General features: G+C 46.2%; 1 long non-coding RNA gene across 3 annotated transcripts in view; it reads left to right on the top strand.

Moving 5' to 3' along the window:
• The window catches only part of LOC138525628 (uncharacterized), a 601,947-nt gene that overhangs the window by 558,876 nt on the left and 25,329 nt on the right, over positions 1–17,742 (top strand). For 2 of the 3 annotated variants that reach the window (XR_011283396.1, XR_011283398.1), the window contains one exon: positions 372–550. This is a non-coding gene — a long non-coding RNA (uncharacterized lncRNA). Of the gene's footprint in view, positions 1–371; positions 551–1,808; positions 1,887–17,742 lie in introns of all 3 variants that reach the window. The other variant, XR_011283397.1, reaches the window with a different exon arrangement.

A 17,742-nucleotide genomic window follows, 5' to 3' on the forward strand; every position in this document is an offset into this window, starting at 1 on the left:
AGATTGAGTCAAGGAAAAGTCAAGACAGCAACGTTTACTCTATCCTCATTAATAACAGGGAGCGCATTTGCATTGAGACACTTTTCTTTTACAAACGTCAGGGTGGGAGTGGATATAAGGCTGGGAGGAGCTACTTGGGTGTGCTAATGACCTAAGAGCTGTCACGTTGTGGCTGAGAGTCGTGTTTGGGTGCATGATGTGTCAGTGACAAGCCACTGAAAAAACGTTTCATCAGAATAAAATCTAGGTTTTAGGGAGGGCGTTATTTTTGTCATGTATTGATGCTTCTTTTTTCGTAACTCATTTTGAAATATGCAATGTTTCTCCTATGCACGAATTTAAAATGTCTGCATTGTGTCTATTATCTATAGGGGAAATGTCAACAGATAGACCGTGGTGAATGTCAACTGAATTCTAGTCTATAAGGTTCAACTCGAGAAAGCAGACAGAGTTCCTCAGGGTCAAACTGAACGAAAGGTTGCCTAACTGTTTGGCGAGGCTAGGCGAATGATGAGGGATTACAAAAAGGACAGAAGTACAAGTAAAACAGGTATATACTTAAGGATTTATAATGCAAGCAATCCTGCCTAATTATTAAGAAATAAGTTAAGAAAGCCTTATTTGGATCAGACGTTTTATAAGATCTCTGTTCCTTCTAGTTTCTAAACAGTGTTTTTTTGGGGGTGGGGATGAAATAGGGTACCATTTGGTCTGACAAACACTAGAAAATACTCTTGTCTTTGAACAACTAGGGGGCTTGAATGAAAGATATGTTACATGGTATTGTTGAAATGGTTCTCAATAATATTCTAAAGGGTGATTGAAAATAGGAAATCATGTTACAAACAAAAGAGATCCTTCATCTTCGGATTCGAGGTTTCTTTTTCGGCAAAAGTTCTATAAACCAGAATACCACGACCCAGTAAAGATTCATGGTGCTTGAGTTTACTAGAAGCGAGTAAAGCTCCAGAATGTCATTGACTCTAGATACTTATGAAGATTCGTGAAGCAGCGATAATTTGGCGAGTTTTTCAAAAATCTTTAAGATCGCTGTAATAATGATGCTTGCCTCCAAAGATTTTTTTCAAAACTAAACATGGCGGTGCCATGCTGTAAGCATTAACAAACAATGTTGATATGTATATGGAGAATGATTTAGACTAATGTGAAGTTAATGATGCTTGGTGTGTTATTAACATACCTCAAACTCCATTCCATTCAAAGAGGCATTGATCACAAATGTTTTACCAGAGGTAACATGGCTCACTTTTCATGAACTGTAAATAGTGCAAGTGGAACTTACAACGGAGAAGCAAGGAGGCCTTTGGTGTGTTAGGTTGTCAATAATAATGGCTAGTAGAGTTTGCTTTGGGAAAAGATGTCCAATGAACAATTATGGTATTGCGCATAGATTCCAGGATCAAGAATAAAATGACAGATTGTCCCTCGCCATAGACAATAATACAGAGGAAGCAGACCCAGATTCACTCTTATCGCCTTTACAAAATGCTCGAACCATGTAAAGGTTTTGGAACATCTCTTTTGTTTGTGAGTACCATGAAATTGGCGTAATGAGGAATTGTGCATGCAGCACTATTTGAAAACATTAGTTCATGCCATTAAGCCATTACCAGTAGGTATGTCAGTAGGTATGCCCTACTGGCGGCTTCAAGTGCCATTGTTTTTGGGAACGCCATAATCCCCTCCAGCTTGGTTGCCCACTATTGTAAGTAAGTGCAGGTACACAATGACAGGGACAGGTTATTTTACCAATAGTTATTTTCAATATGATCCATGTTCCTTTAGAGCCATCAACACAAGTAATTGTGACAGCCTTAGAAAGTGTGCTTCTTATATAGAAAGCAATCTTCATGAGTGAGCCACAGGTAAGGTAATAGAATTATCTTAATTAAATTAGCACAGCCTGTGTAACATGTTCCCGTCCCAGAGTAATGTTTTATTTCTTTTAACGTCTTTAGTCCATTTATCTTGTGAAGGTTATTTAAGTTTTAAGCAATCTGTATACCCAATGACCTAATTGGCTGCTTTATATAAAGAGCAGTGCCTGATGATGACTCTTACAGCGTGATATTTTTTTCTCCAAAGAGCGAGTAACAATTCTGTAAATTTCGTTCAACTTTCTGTCTAAAACTGATCGATAAATGTTATGCTATGTTTTGTTATGTTATGTTATTGGGCATTTGTAGAGCGCCTTTTACCATTGGTATGATTCCAAAGTGCTGTTGGTTGAATGCCCTTGGGGACCGTAGTCCAGGTCAGTGGATAGAGTATTGTAGTAAATAGTGCTCAGGTTCACCCGGTATGCGTGCAGCCAGGGTGGATTAAGTGGTTTGTAGCTGCATTCTAGTGCTAGGTGTGGAGCAGGGTTGTGTGAGATCAATAGAATATGTGCACCAAGGCCAATTCGCACTTGGGTAGCTGCATTCTGGAGGTGGCAGAGTTAGTGAATGGGATTATGTGTGCAGCTAGGCGGATTTTCGTGGGGTATAGCTGTGTTCTAAAGACTGTTGGGGGGATCATGGTGGTGTATACGTATGTGTGCAAGTAGGCCTAATTAATCAAAGGGCATAGCTGCATTCTTTTGTTTGTTGGTGCAGAGGAAAGAGTTAGCATATTGGTGTGTTTGAGTGTCTATGTGGATTTGAGGGGAGCCCTGTTCCTGATGCGCTTCCAGTGCCTGTTGAGGGGATGGTATCTCCTTTGCGGTTTGGGGCTATTAGGCTAAGGTCCTCCCTGTGTCTTATTGGGTTTGCAATTGCTTATTGGCGTTGTCTGTCGGATGAAGACAACCAGATCAGGCCCAAATCATATCATTACAATATAGGTGCTAGAGAGGCCCTTGGTCAGTAGTTCTGCTAAATACATTCCCAGATAGGAGGAAAAATATAAGTGCTGGTAGGCCCTTGGTATGTAGTTCTGCTCAAATATTTTCAGATTAGTAACAATAGCTGGTTAGGCATCTCCTGGAATAACAACATAGTGCATATCTGGAGGGGGCTCAGTCATGGCGTTGGTACATAAGGGCTATTAGTGCTTGGGTTACGAGTCTAGCACAATCGATCCAGATAATTGGAGATAGATATATCATGGCCCCAGAATATGATGTATACCTGGTGGAGGAAGGCAATGATTGAACTCTGTCATGGCGTAGGTACATAAGTGCTAATACGATTCGGGTTTCGAGTCTAGGGAAATGGCCCAGATAGTTGGAGGTAGATATCTCCTGGCCTGAGAGCCTATTGATGGGCCTGTATTGAAGGGGTTACCAAGCCTTTTCTTGAACGTGGTGGTAAGTTGAGTGGTCAGGGTGGCCCCATATATGGTTTTAGGGGAAAAGCCAGGTTATGAGTGCCTTCCGGAAAGACATATAATATTGGCTGTCTCTAATGAGGGGAGACATTGAGTTCCACAAAGTTGGCACAGGGTTGAGTAGGCAGACCCTTTGATCCTGGCTGAATTGGAAGCAGGGGCCACTAGGAGGAGGGCTGTGCTTAAACTTAGGGTGTGGGTTGGGTGGTAAGCCATAATCTTTTCTTGTAGGTATTTGGGGCCTGCTTTGTGCACTGCTCGGTGAGTAATACACAGGATTTTGAAGGTGGCCCTACGTACAATTGTGAGCCAGTGTAGGGTGCGGAATGCAGGTGAGATGTGGTCCCTTCGTCCCAGTGCGAGAAGCAGTCTGGCAGCCAAGTTTTTTAGAGGGAGTTTGTATAATCATGTCTGGACATGACAAGGGACATAATGGCAGCCAGTCTGTTGGGGTAGGTGAGGTAAGGGAAGATGCATTTCAGAAGCCTAAGGTGGAAATGGCAGGATTTGGATACATTGTTGATGTGGTGATACAGAGTTAGGTCCGAGCCCATTGGAAATAGCAGGGTTTGGATACATTGTTGATGTGGTGATATAGAGTTAGGTCCGAGCCCATTGTGCAACCGAGGTCCGAGGTTTTTGACAGTGGTGGTGGATGGGGATTGGGGGGCGAGTGAAGATGGGCAAGGAGTCGGTTAGGGAATAGAGCAGTTTTGTCACATACCATGATCTCCATTTTCCCTGAGTTCAGAAGGAGATGGTTATTCATCATCCAGCGAGTAGTGAGACACTTGCATGACAACGTGCATATTAACAGTGATCCCTTAGACCCATATCCCTAAACACAGACAATATGGAATTCCATTTAGCACTGTCAGTTGCTTTCTCCGCATCAACCACGACAGCCATCAAAGGAGATTTGGTACCGCAGGCCAGATCTATTGAGAAAACCAGAGAGCGTGTGAGATCAGATAAGTGTCTGTTAGACAACGCTGGTATGATCTTTGTATGCTGAACTATCAGGGTGAGTAATTAGTCGTGTTGCCCAAACTCGAAAAATGAAATGAGGTGGTGGGTTGTACACTTTGTATGGCCTCTCTGTTCTAAGATCAGGACTATTACTTAAGCCTTTGCCATGATCCAGGTGGACCCTGGTCTTTCTTCTCATCAGCAGCAAAGGTCTTACTGTATTCGACACTGAACCCGTTGGGTAGAGGCACTTTGACGGTCTTCGTTCCTTTATTATGATTTCTAAATAACATTACTGTTATTCAGCTTCGAGCTTCTCCTACTGTGGAATTCCACCTAAGTATATCTAAAATGTATTATGTCTGTTTAATTCATATCGCACTCATGCTCTATCCCTACTCTCCTGGTCCCCAATTATGAGTTTGGTGGATTCCCACCCACTATCATAGCATTCGGCAATTACTCTTACCTCATGCACCACAGCATGTGCTCAAGGCAGAGCTCTGCCTGATTCGGGGTTCATCTTGGAATTCTCGACCTCCTTTCATCTGCATTCTTCCTACTCTTCTATATTTTCGCAAAGCTTCGAGGGCCATTTTATTTTGTTATGCATATGTTTAAATGATTTTTGTTTTGGCTAGAGTATTTTGCGATTTTCGAGGGTATTTGTTCTTGATAGTATGTGTTGGAATGCACAGTGCGCCGGTCCGCTCCGATGAAACTGCACTTTATAAATGTTTTGAATACAAATAAATAAACAATTCCAAAGCAGGCAATAATTAATGTAGATTTTTCAGGAAAAATATTTGTGTATTATTGTATTCATGTTCACCCTCCTTTTGTGGATGGAAATGCATTCTGTACAGTAGTGGATCACACCACTACTCCACAAATGGTAACAATGCATGAAAGGGCCATTATTGATTCGTCTATGCATTGCATTTGTGAAGGAGATGAGACGGTGGGCATTAAATGCCGACTGTTTTACCCCCTTTGGTGGCCCCCTGCAGAATTTTGCTCATGACATTTTATTTCCTAATGTTGTAGGAACGCACTAGTGCTTCCCTACACCTCACATTAGTGCATGTTTTCTCCTCTTTAGAGAAGCAAAACGTGTAGATTGAAGGCTCTAACTACCATAACCACCCTGGGAGGCGCCTTCGACCAATGACATTGCTCGGAAACGCGGGCTGCAGTCACTATGGAAAGCCCGCATTCCAAGCAGTCACGTTGGTGTTGGGCGCTTCCCTTCCCCACTACCCCTTCATTTTAGCACCCGTGTAGCTCCCTAATTGGGTGCTCGCTGTGTTTTCTTTTTTTTTCAAAACGAAAAGAAGAAAATGTAGCTTTCTCTCGCCGCACGATGCCGCAGAGTGCTGTCAGCCAGACAGTCCCTCTTCAATCTTGATGACATCTGACATCAACATTGACAACAGACTTCCTGGCCGATAGCACTCTGAGGGATCAGGGTGCGAGAAAAAGGTACGCTTTCTTTCTTTTGTAAAAAAACAACATTAGCACCGGTGTAGAGATCTACATGGGTGCTAATGGTGATCTGCCACTTGGTGGCGGGCCCACCGTGTTGGTAAAGGCCCGCAACCCTCGTTAAGGGACCCTCGCTGCACTCGAGCCTTTAACTTTGGCGGCCGGCTGTTACCTACTGGGTGGGCACCAGGGGAGTTGCTAGGTCTAGAAAAGACCCGGGGCTAAGCTGATGTCGGAACTGTTGGGACTGGGGGCTAGCTAGTCTTTTGGCTGTAGCTCCTGAGATTCTATCCGGGGCTACAACCAAAAGATCAGGGGCTATAGCCCCCTTAGCCCCCCCCTAGCAACGCCCGTGGTGGGCACGCACCTCGGGGCATATCGCCTCAATACAAGCCTCCATTCCATGTTTTTCTTTTGTTCTTCTCACTGTTTGAGCCCTTCTCACTGTTTCCAGATTACTAGCCAATCAGCAAGCTTGGAATGGAGGATCTAACTGTCTGTAAGGGCTGCATTCCAAGCTTCCCTTTGTGATGTCTACACACTGGCCGATGGGCAAGGAGAAACAGACAAGCTCTGTCACAGGGAGAACCAGACGAGCTTACCTTATTCCCCCCTTCACAAGCTCTACTAGCATTAGAGCCATTACCATTGGGCTTTATTATGTTGAAGGTGACCTTCACACTCGTTAGAGGTCCTTACCTTTGGCTCAACACCACTAACTTGTATGGTAGTGCTATACCACAAAATGGAGACCCCTGTACAGTCCCCAATGCTTCATTAAAAAACAATCAAACTTTGAGGGCCCTTGACCAATTTGTATGTTCACCTCTTGTGCAGATGTAAAAATTGATGGAATGAATGTGCGCTGAAATTTTCGGTGCAAGCGTGCGAATCACAGTGCAAGTGCGAAAATCGCAGTGAAACCCGCGCACAGCGATTCATGGAAGTCCGTGTGCGTGTAAAACCCTGGATCTGCGCTAATAATTTTGCGTGGCGCACGCTGGCGCACACGTCTCCAAACAGCGTCCGCTAAGTGCACAGTGAAAGCGCACATAGCGCAGCGCGCACAACAAAAGTAGGCGGAACAGGGAGCGTAACACGCGGAATGGAGAACAACGCGTGAAAATGTGGGCGTCACGGGGGAAGTACAGGAGGCAAATGCGCGGAACGCCCACACGCGCGTCTAAAACACGTATTCATGGAATCGAACGGGGCTAATGCGTGCGCCAAAAAAGACGCGCTAATCCGGAAACACGTACGCCAGCAGAAAGCAGGCATACGTGGACCCGTGCAGCATAAAAGTGCACACAAACAACAAACAAGCTCAGAGGCCAAGATGAATATACTATTCCAAACAGCAGTGGTCCTGGGATACCGCAGGAAGAGGAGGAGGATAGTCAGGCCCAGAATGTTTACACCCAGAACCAGCCTTTTTGGGATGCCTAATGACCAGGTGTATGGGAGGTACAGGTTTCCACCTCACATAATACTCGACCTGGTGAGTGAGTGGGAGGATGACCTCACATCACCCATCCTGTGCTCCCAAGCACTCAGCCCCCTGGAGAAGGTCCTCAATGTACTGTACTTCTTGGCCACTGGATCATTTCAGCGGACAAGTGCTATAGTGGGGGGGGTGTCACAGGCCACGTAGTCACGCTGCCTACACCAGGTGTTGGCCATCATGACTGCACGCCGATCAGTCCGCAGGCACACATACCCGCCCAGAACACCTGCAGAAAGGCAGGCTGCCGTCCAGGATTTCTATGGGGTGGCACAATTCCCCAAAGTGCTAGGTGCCATTGACTGCACCTATGTGGCTGTACGTCCCCCCAGGGCATCTGAGCACATCTATAGAAACCGCAAGCACTGGCATTCCATCAGCGTGCAGGTAGTATGTGATGCCAAGGGAATCATCGCCTCAGTATATGCCAACTATCCAGGGTCCACCCACGACAGTTTCATTTACAGAATGTCAACCCTAAACCGGGACCTAGAAGCTGGGCGGCATGGCGATACATGGCTGCTTGGTGAGTATAAATGCCACTGCACATGCATGCATGTCAGATACTGAGTAATGTCACAACCCCACTAATGATACCCATCACCACCTCCCCAGGGGACAGTGCCTACCCTCTGAGTGTCAAACTAGAAATTATATCGTGCCTCCTATTGCTATGAATATATGTATATTGGCCTACGCCAAGCTGCTAACAAGCTGCTTATAAACTACATGTGAATAAACTCGCATTGCAAGGTCCTAACCTTAGAATCTATGTAAACGGCCATTTTGGGTCAAGCCGCCATTTTACGTTTTCTTGCTCTATAAAGTCACCATGTGAGCTAAAATGGTGGCCTATGTTATTCAGAACAGAACTCGATTGTCATGACCTCTGTACAGCTAATGTATAACTTGCCTGCAGGCCACTTGTTAGGGTCATGAGCTGAGACCTTGTCCTTCTGCTGACCTGTGTGTAATGGATTACCTGTATCACCGAAACTGATCTATAATTGAATGAGAACACCTGCTTAACTATATTGTATAAATTAAGTCCCGCATTGTAATGTTAGGCCTAGAGCATACATTATTACCATTTCTTCTTGTTAATGTATAAACCTAAGATGAACTAGATTTGACCTGGCAAGGGACCCTAGAGCAGTAACTTATTTATGGAATGGTTAACCTGAAGAAAGGCTGGACAACAGGCTGGAGAAATGTATAAAAGCCTGACTGTTTCAATGAATATTTGCACTCACTGAGCACACCGAACCACGCCGGAGTTCGCTGTGTTGTACTGAGGGTCGATAGCTATCTGAATTTTGTTCTGTTCTTTTGTAACTGGATTCAGTATAAAATAAAGTACTTTGTATGTTCCTTTGTAACCTGTGTTTGGTGTGTTTCCTTTTTGGTTACCCTGCCTCATATTATTTCCTTGTTTTCACATGAGCACCCACATGATAACGCCAATTCGGAACCCCACCACGCCACCCGAGGTAAGATACAACACAGCCCATATTGCAACCCGGGGCATAGTGGAGCGCACATTCAGAGTGCTCAAGTCACGCTTTCGCTCCCTTGACTGCTCTGGTGGGCAGCTGTTATACGCTCCCCCAGTAGTGTGCAGGATCATAGTGGCAGCATGTGTCCTGCACAATGTTGCAACACGCCGGGGCCTGCCAGTGGACATGGTGGTGCCCCCACATCCCCAACCACATGCACGCCCGCTGCACATGGGAGGGGAAAGGGCACGTAGTGAGGCAGCCCGTACGCTGCTGGTGGCTAATTACTTCACCTAAAATCACACCCCTGTCGAGTGCACACAGCCCTGGCACATACCAGCAGACAATCAATGATGATGACATAAGGGACACTCAACTGTCACAACCATACTATCCTGAGATTGGTCACCTGGAAGTGTTACATTGTGTGCATCCCTACCTACCGAAACACCACCAATGCTGTGTCATCAAAAGACAGACATCTATGCTGCGAAATTCATTACCCCCTTGCTTAATACAACATGAGAACAGCGCCATGTCACCCAACCCCTCCCCAGCTCCACCACCAAACACACCATGGCATGTCATGCAATGTGAAAGCAAACAAAGCAATGCACAAGACCTGACACAAGTCTCACAAAGTACACTGTCCCTAATGGAAACTGCCCACACACAATATGCTCCCAGTAATGTATAACTAACAGCACACATTGCCAAATACTTACCACCAACACAATGCTGCTACACACCATGGACAAATGCAAAAACATGACAGTACTAAGTTCAAGTAGTGGTAGTCTTACAACCTGAATACGCCAGCACATTGACCCATTACAACTGTAGAGTGTTGCTGCCACGCAAATGTCTCAGTGTACTGCATACATGAACTGCATCTGCAAAGTAAACGGCCTTGTGAAGACATGAGGAAGGAACCTGCAGATTAGGAGGAAGACATGGATGCACAAGCACATATCAATACACAATGCAGTGTACAATACAACAACAATATCCACTAGGGATGTCTACACAGTATTGACTACAGACTGCCCACACAGCTCATGGGAGCCCAACGTCACTGTGTAATTCACTGTCACTTGGTCACACCCTTTGCAAGCCCATGGAAACGGGAAGCAGGAGGGGTGTGTGTCTCACGAACCCAAGCATCTAACCCAAACTTAGGACAAGCCTGCATGTGCCCAGCCGGAATACAGTGGATGCCCATGGGAGCCACACAAGGCAACACACTGTAAAAAAAAACTCTAAAAATCAAAAATGGCCATGTGGAGGTCGGTGGGGTGGGGGAGGCCACCCAGGAGGTTCGAGGACAGGGTGCACACCAACACCCACCTGCGTGGATGTTGCAAAAAAAAAATACCTCCTTGGGCTCATGGCCTGCACGGCTATGCCATGGTGGGAGAACTGCTGTCGCTCTGCTCATCCTCTGCTGCTGCATCAGGAGCCGGTGGCACTATGGGAGGCAGCCCACGCAAAGCCCTGGAATGGTCCTCCATGGCAGCAAGCATGCAGGTCTGGAAGGTCTGATTCTGGAGGATTAAAGTGCTGAGATCCCCATGCAGCACATCACGGGTTGCCTGCATTTCTGCACGCATGGCCTCGCATGATGCCCGGATCTCCTCACGTGTTGTATGCAGCTCAGCTGAGAGCGAACGTGTGAGCTGCTCCAGCTGCTGTTCTGCCCTAACATTTCGGGAAGCCTCAAGTTCAAGCAGACTCTACCTGAGGTTATGGAGTTCTACCCTCAGGGCTTCCCTGTGGCCCTGGGACTCTATTGATATGGATTCGCGCAGAGTCTCCAGTTACGCCTGTCGGTCCCTGTTGGACGCCAACATGTCTTCCCTGTGTGATTGGCAAATGGAGTCTGTTGCCTGCTGTTGTTGCTCCATCTGCCTTTCAGGGGGGATAATGGAAGTGGCCACCCTCTCCATTGCCTGAGCCATCCTTTCTACTGATGCTGCCTGTTGGGTTGCCATACTGTACATGGAGTTTTCCCATACAGTATTGCCTGGTGGTGCAGGGCCACCGTATCGACGAGCACCACACCTGTTTGGGGCAAGGTGATCTGCACCTTGCTGTGCTGGCACTGCCTGAGGCTGCAGGACTGCATTCCCCCGCTGATCTGCTGGCCCAGGAACAGGATCAGATGCTGTGGAGTGTGACCCTGCATCCGTAACCGCCAAAGGCGGACCTACCAACACTGACATCCCCATAGAGGGTTCTACCCCTGGTCCAGGTGGGTTGGACAGAACAGAATCCCTGCCAGAAACACTTACCTGCGACTGCACATAAGTCTCATCATCCGACTCAGCACCTGAATAGAGGTCTGGGGAGGTGCACCCAGGGGCACCCCTGGACAGTATGGTCTGCAGTAACATTGGGTTTTCACCCACCACCACACCACGTCCCCCACTGGTGCCCAGTCGTGCCTGAGATTCCTCCTGGGTCTGCACCATCTCCTCAACCTCAACAGCACCAAGTGCGTCATCACCTGCAAAAACATGAAAGACAACAAATGGAAACAGGCATGAGCACCATAGCACACACATAGGCAGTGACAAGCCAGAGATCCAGTACACGAATTACACATGTCCCACATGACTATAACCCTGCCATGCATGCACTGTCAAAGAGTTGGAAGTGGAGTCAAAAAGGCAGACACTGGGGAGAGCAAGATGGATATGCAACACATTTGCAGCATGTTGGGTAGCACTGGCATCACACATCAGGCTGTGAGTGACATGTCCAATACACATACATGACACATGCCACCACACAGATGTCATGTAGCATAGCCACGGTAAATAACAAAACTACAGCAATATGTCAGTGAATGAGTACTGTCACACATCCATGTCACATCGACATGATGCGAAGATTGATGCTGGATAGTGTTGCAAAATATGCATGTGCCACACACTGAAACACATCCAGTGTCCAATAACACAGTCATTGTGGGCTGATCAATGGTTGGTCACTTTAACATTACAGGAAACACCTGTCATCTTCCACATGCAAACAGGCCGTAATAAAAAATGTCTGCAGCCCAATACTCCATCTGCCTAAATGGTGTAATCATTAACATAACCAGGTAAAAGTAGTGGCCCAGTGTGGGCTGTAAACAATGACCGAAGCATATCACATATGTTGCAATAGGGCAGAATAATGTGTGCTAAAAATGAGAGTGGAAACAATCAGCCTGAATGAACACTTACAAAATCTGACCAATGTAGTTGCAAGATGACAGTTCAAGGTAAAGTGCACTAATCTGGGCGTAATTGGCAACTGTGGGCAGAAGGGATACAGTCATACCCAAATCCAAGGCACGTGAATGTATGGAAGGAAGCAAATGGGTGACCCATAACACTCAGGAGTACACACCCTCACCTGGCACTCAATCAGAACCCGTCACCCAAACAACATACACATGGATTACACACACATGCATGGGCACTCACCGGACAATGCCTCGTAATCAGGTAGTTCTCCCACACCTTGGATCTGTTCCTCTGTGAGTAAGGTCCCAGCAACAGACTCATGTTCAGTGAGTTTGTTGTCCTCTTGTGGAGACCCACCGCCAGTCACCAGAGTAGCGGCATGATTTGAGGCCAGCTTGTTCTTTGCTCTGCATTTCAGGTCATTCCACCACTTGTAGCAATCATCAGCTGTGCGCCTCACAAATCCAAGGGCACTTATGCGGTCCGCGATGGTCTGCCAGTGTGCCCTACGTTGACCAGGTGTGGTCTTGCACCCTGCAGTCACCAACATTTCGTGGCTATGTGCCGACACATAGGTCACAAGTGCATCAAGTTCCGGGTCATTAAAGCTAGGCTTCCTTGACGTGCCGGAGTGTGTAGCCGTGTCTGGGGTCTCAGCCTGTTGTGCCAGAGCACCCTTCTTCCTCTTTTTCAAAGGTGGAGCGGAGCCTGAGTGGCTTACACCGCTCTGGTCAGTAGGGGCAGACGCACCGGTGGACTGGGTAGTACGAGTGTGCGAATGCACAATGACCATAGGCCTTGGTAAAGGCATTGGCAGAAGTGTGATGTTGGCAGGGGGAACGTCAGTTTGATGGACCTGGACTGACACTGCCCTGGCTGGGAGACTCAGAGCTGGGGTGGATGGAGCTGCAGCTGCCACTGCAGCCTCCCCACCCTGCCTACTTGGGGCAGCAGATGACATAGCTGCCCCAGATCCACGTGGCTTGGTGACACCAACTTGCACCGCCACACGTGGCCTAGACTTGCTGACCTGGAAGTCAGCCTGGGAGTCATCCTGTGCCAGGTCAGGTGCCACAATGGGCTGGTCCAACAAGGGCTGAGCTGGGATGGTGCCACCCACGTTTCCCTCAACCATGGGGGGGGCATGGGGTCCCTGATTGGTCCTCCACACATGGGGGTCTAGGGGCACCCTGCAAATCCCGGCCACGTCCCCTACCGCGCCCACCACATCCACCTTTTGAAGCTCGGCTACCTTTGCCTCCCTTACCGCTTGGTCGCCTCCCAACCATGGCACTGATGTTGTTGTGCGTATGGGAGTAGCAGTAAACTAGTGTCCTGGGCAATTGGGGGTGAAAGGGGTAGCGTACTAGATGGAATTCTGTAAGAGGATTCAATTCAACACTACAGCTAAGTCAACGCCTAGTCTATAATACTGAATGAAAACCCTTATTGATATATCTTTATGTCCAGTTCATGCGTTCTGGATGACTACCCCCATATAACACCCCTCCCTTGGAATCCCCCTGACCCCACTGAGCCAAGAAGTAGTTCTGTTTTGCAAGTTAAAAGGTTTATTTGATAATTTAAACAATAGATATATATATCACACTTTATAATAAATTAATAATTGAATAGCACACTTAATCTGATATGATAAAGATTAACAACGGAGAATCTGGCACCAGCACACTTCTTTATAATCACTAAGGAGTTGACATGAAATGGATAAGATAGCAACAATACTTTTATGGTTTCAAATGAATGCAATGTGGAATGAAATGCAGTGCAGAAAATAACTTGATAGGATTTCAGCAAAAGACAATGTAATCACTTTCTTGGACAATTCACCCCCCCCCCTTTTATGCAATGCAAGGAAATGGAGGGAAGCACACAGTTCTCAGAAATGCAATCAAATGTGATTCAGTTCACCCCAGCACCTTAGACTACAGAAGTTGAAAACACAGGCAAAATGCTTTGATATGTGCTGGCAATGGAGTGAAAATATGTTAAAATGCTTTTAATTCCCTCTAGAAGTCCAGGGTGAGTGGTATCTAGTTAATATTAGTCCAGGCTCACACTAGCAATGATTCAGGGATGATTAGCAGGTTAAACGAATTTCTGGCAAATGGAAGGCAAGCAGCAGCAGATTTTTTTACACGTGGAGAAATTTGCAAATCGCGGTAAAATTCGCGAATGCGCCGGGCGCTATTACAGAAGAACTACAAGGACTATCACTATCGTTTTGGGGTCCTAGGAAAGCCTAGGATCTCAGCTTCCAAATGAAAGTTACTGCAAGTCTCTAGCACAAACGGTTGCGGAGATATGAGCGATTGAATAAAGGTCGTTTTTCAGATTTGAAATTTTAAAGTTCAAAAAGACAAGTGCAGCTTGCAACTAGAAAATGACAGGTGACAGCTTTACAAATGACAGGTGACAGTTAGGAGACAGTTCTACTTAGATTAAAATAGATTGAATTATATTATCTTAACTAAGAGATTGGTTCTGCACAGTCTTCTAGGTACTCACACTATATTCTTGAGTTAAATGGACCTCGCCACGGATCTGGTCAGGTTTTAAACTGGACTCTGGTCTCTGCACTTCACAGTGATCTGGGTCTGCTCTCTCTCTGGATTCTGAAGATTGAGGGATTTAAAGTCTGGATCTTTCTGCACAGCTTTCTCTGGAGATTGATGGAGGTAAAGTATGGATTTTCCCGGCAGAGCTTCCAGCTGCAAATGGATTTGAAAGTCCCTATCTGTCCTGTCTCTCTGCTTTTATGTGTTTTTAAAATGGGTGTGTGTGAGCAGCATCACTAGCCAGCCCCTCTCCACTTATCATTGGTCAAATTTCCATTTCTCACTTGATTGGGGAAGGAACTGTGAGTCAGAGCGATGTCATTTTATGGCTTGCAGAGAGGACACTCTCCTGTCAAATTGCACACAATCTATATTTGATATAAAAAGACATATTTGCACAGGTAAACATTTGTTTAAAATTACATACACACATGAGGCATTACTGATGTTAGCCCCTGTTCTGACTCTGGCGTTTCTAGGAGCTTGCATCCAGAAATGGCAATTTTTAGCACTTTTTAATGTGCTAAACAACATTGGATCTTCATTAAATTTTATACAACTGTTCCTCACATATCTACCCACATACCAATGCATTTTCGTTTGTCTAGCTGAAACAGGGAGTCTGTAATATTAATAAACAGCAGGGTTTTGTCCCAGAATATCCCACAATTTGGAGTTTGGGCTTGAATTAAAGGTACATTTTTTAAATTAAGTCTCTCAAAGTTATACATTTCTGTCATTTGATTACAAAGAGTTATCAGTGTTTTTGTAAAATATATATTTGACTTTCAATTCAGTCCTCAGAGTGTTGGAGTCCGCCTCCAAGACTTGGGTGGGTCAGTCCTCTGGGCAGGCAGGGCTTTGTTGACATTAAACAGTCAAAATCAACATATTCCTTTCAGAGGAAAGGGGCCATTGTGTGGTCTCTGGGAAGCTCCCAGCCAGTCTGCCTTCTATCAATCAAGAGGTCATGTGAGATTCTAACTCCTGGTGTGAAGCTCTGGAGGTGAGAGGGTTTCCCAGGCTTCAGGCCTCTGGGAACAGCATGTGGCTAATTTTTAATTAAAATGCAGCCTTTGAAGTCAGCTGAGTCAAATCCCTTTGTCAGCTACTGCACTCAGTTCTCCTGTCAGAGTTTAGACCGCTAGCGCCCCCTTGAGGATTTTGTTGGTACTGCATGCAATTTTGGGATTTTCTTGGATTAATGCATTCTAAACAGGAATGGTTCTTACATGGTAGTAAATCCTTGCTTAACATTGTTTTGATGGGGCTCCTTACAGTAAAATGGTTATGTGGAACCCCACAAAAGGGTTGAATCTTTAAAGTGGTCCAATGAGTCACGATTTCAGCAACTTTTTGACATCAGTAACAGTGGATTTTGTTAACAAAGACCTTTCTTTACACTGGTGGGTGGCAAGTTAGGTAACCATTTTGGTGTGCGCACAACTGCGCAGCTCTCCTGGATTCTGGGATGAAATAATGGGCGGCGACAGCGCATCCCCATCTTTACCCACTCCAATGATTTATTTTTGTTCTGGGGTAAAATGATGGGCAGCGACAGCTTAATCCCCATATTTACCCCGTCTAATGATTCCACATGGGTCAAAACCCTCCACAAACCCCCCCGCCCGACTGCGCTTTGACTTGAGTCGAGGGGGAGTCGGTTGCAAGGGAGGTTTTGAACCCTGGCGCTGGTATGTCCACATTATCTTCTTCCAATTCTGTAGATGGCACAGTTCAGCATCTTCCTCTCCATCCGGTCAGATCGATCAGTTCTCCTCGCCGGTCCTGATGGGAAGATTGGGCGGTACCCCGGGCCCATTGCGTCTCTGCTCCCGGTCTCCGGATCGTCCTCCTTGGCCCGTCTCCAGGTTTTCTTTCTCCTAGGACGACAAAGGAAGAGCGGCAATACCTATTCATAGACATTTTTCCACCACTGTTGAGATAGTGGGGCAGCATATGCATTTCATCATAACGAAACATTACATTCTTATTTTGAAAAAAGAACAGTATAACTAAGAGACAGTTTCATGCAAATCACAATATTTTAAAGACTAGATGTGGTATGTTTTATGGTTGGAACTGAATTAGTCTGAGACAGTACCCGCTAGGATTCCAGAGGATTCCTCCAGTTGTTGCAGAGTGTGCCTGGGATGGCAACATTTCAACTGGTTTATGTGGACCCACTTGTCTTCCCCCGCTGCCAAAGGACCTTTGGGGATGTGGATTTTGTAGGCCACAGGGGAGATCTTGTCGATGATCTCAAAGGGTCCCTTCCATGTAGGCAAAAATTTGCGCTGCTTGGCCTGGTTCCTTTGGAAGTTGTATAGATAGACTCGGTCTCCCACCTGATATTCCTTCCTGGAAGTTTTCAGGTCATAGTGGGTCTTCATGCTATCAGCTGATCTTTCTATATTCCGCTGAGCGTAAGCAAAAGCATGTTGGAGGTGTTTCCTTAAAATCTCCACATACTCATGAGTAGTGGAGGCATTTATCAGTGTCTGCTCTTGGGTCCTGTAGAGGAAATGCTGGGGAAGCACCATCTTGCGCCCAGTCATCAACTCAAATGGTGACATTTTGGTTGCAGATGAAGGGGTAGATCTGATGGCCATTAGGACCAGAGGTAATCGGATATCCCAACTTGGCCCAGAATCTGCCACAAACTTCTTTAACATGCTCACAATGGTTCGGTTATATCTCTCTATTGCCCCAGAAGAAGCTGGCCTGTAAGCAATATGCAACTTCCTTTTGACCCCCAGTATCTCCCACATCTTTGTCATTACTTCACTGGTGAAGTGGCTACCCCTGTCTGACTCAATCCTTTGAGGTAGACCAAAACGGGAAAAGATGTGGTTAATCATCAAGGCAGCTGCCGTTTCTGCCTTGCAGTTTGGGGCTGGGAGACATTCCACCCACTTGGTAAACAAGCATGTCACAGTCAACATGTACTTATTCCCCCTAGCCGAACGAATCACGGGGCCTACAAAGTCGATTTGTAAATCTGACCATGGCAGTGTCATCCCCCTCTTTTGGAGAGGCGCACGGTGCGTGAGGGATGATGGCTGAAATTGTGCACACACAAGACACCCCTTCAAGTATTGGTCGAGGTCCTGCCCCATGTGTGGCCAGTATGCAACCTCTCTTAAGATTTC

The sequence above is a fragment of the Ambystoma mexicanum genome, chromosome 1q (assembly GCF_040938575.1).
Source record: "Ambystoma mexicanum isolate Mex_15411 chromosome 1q, UKY_AmexF1_1, whole genome shotgun sequence".
Classification (NCBI taxonomy): Eukaryota; Metazoa; Chordata; class Amphibia; order Caudata; family Ambystomatidae; genus Ambystoma; species Ambystoma mexicanum.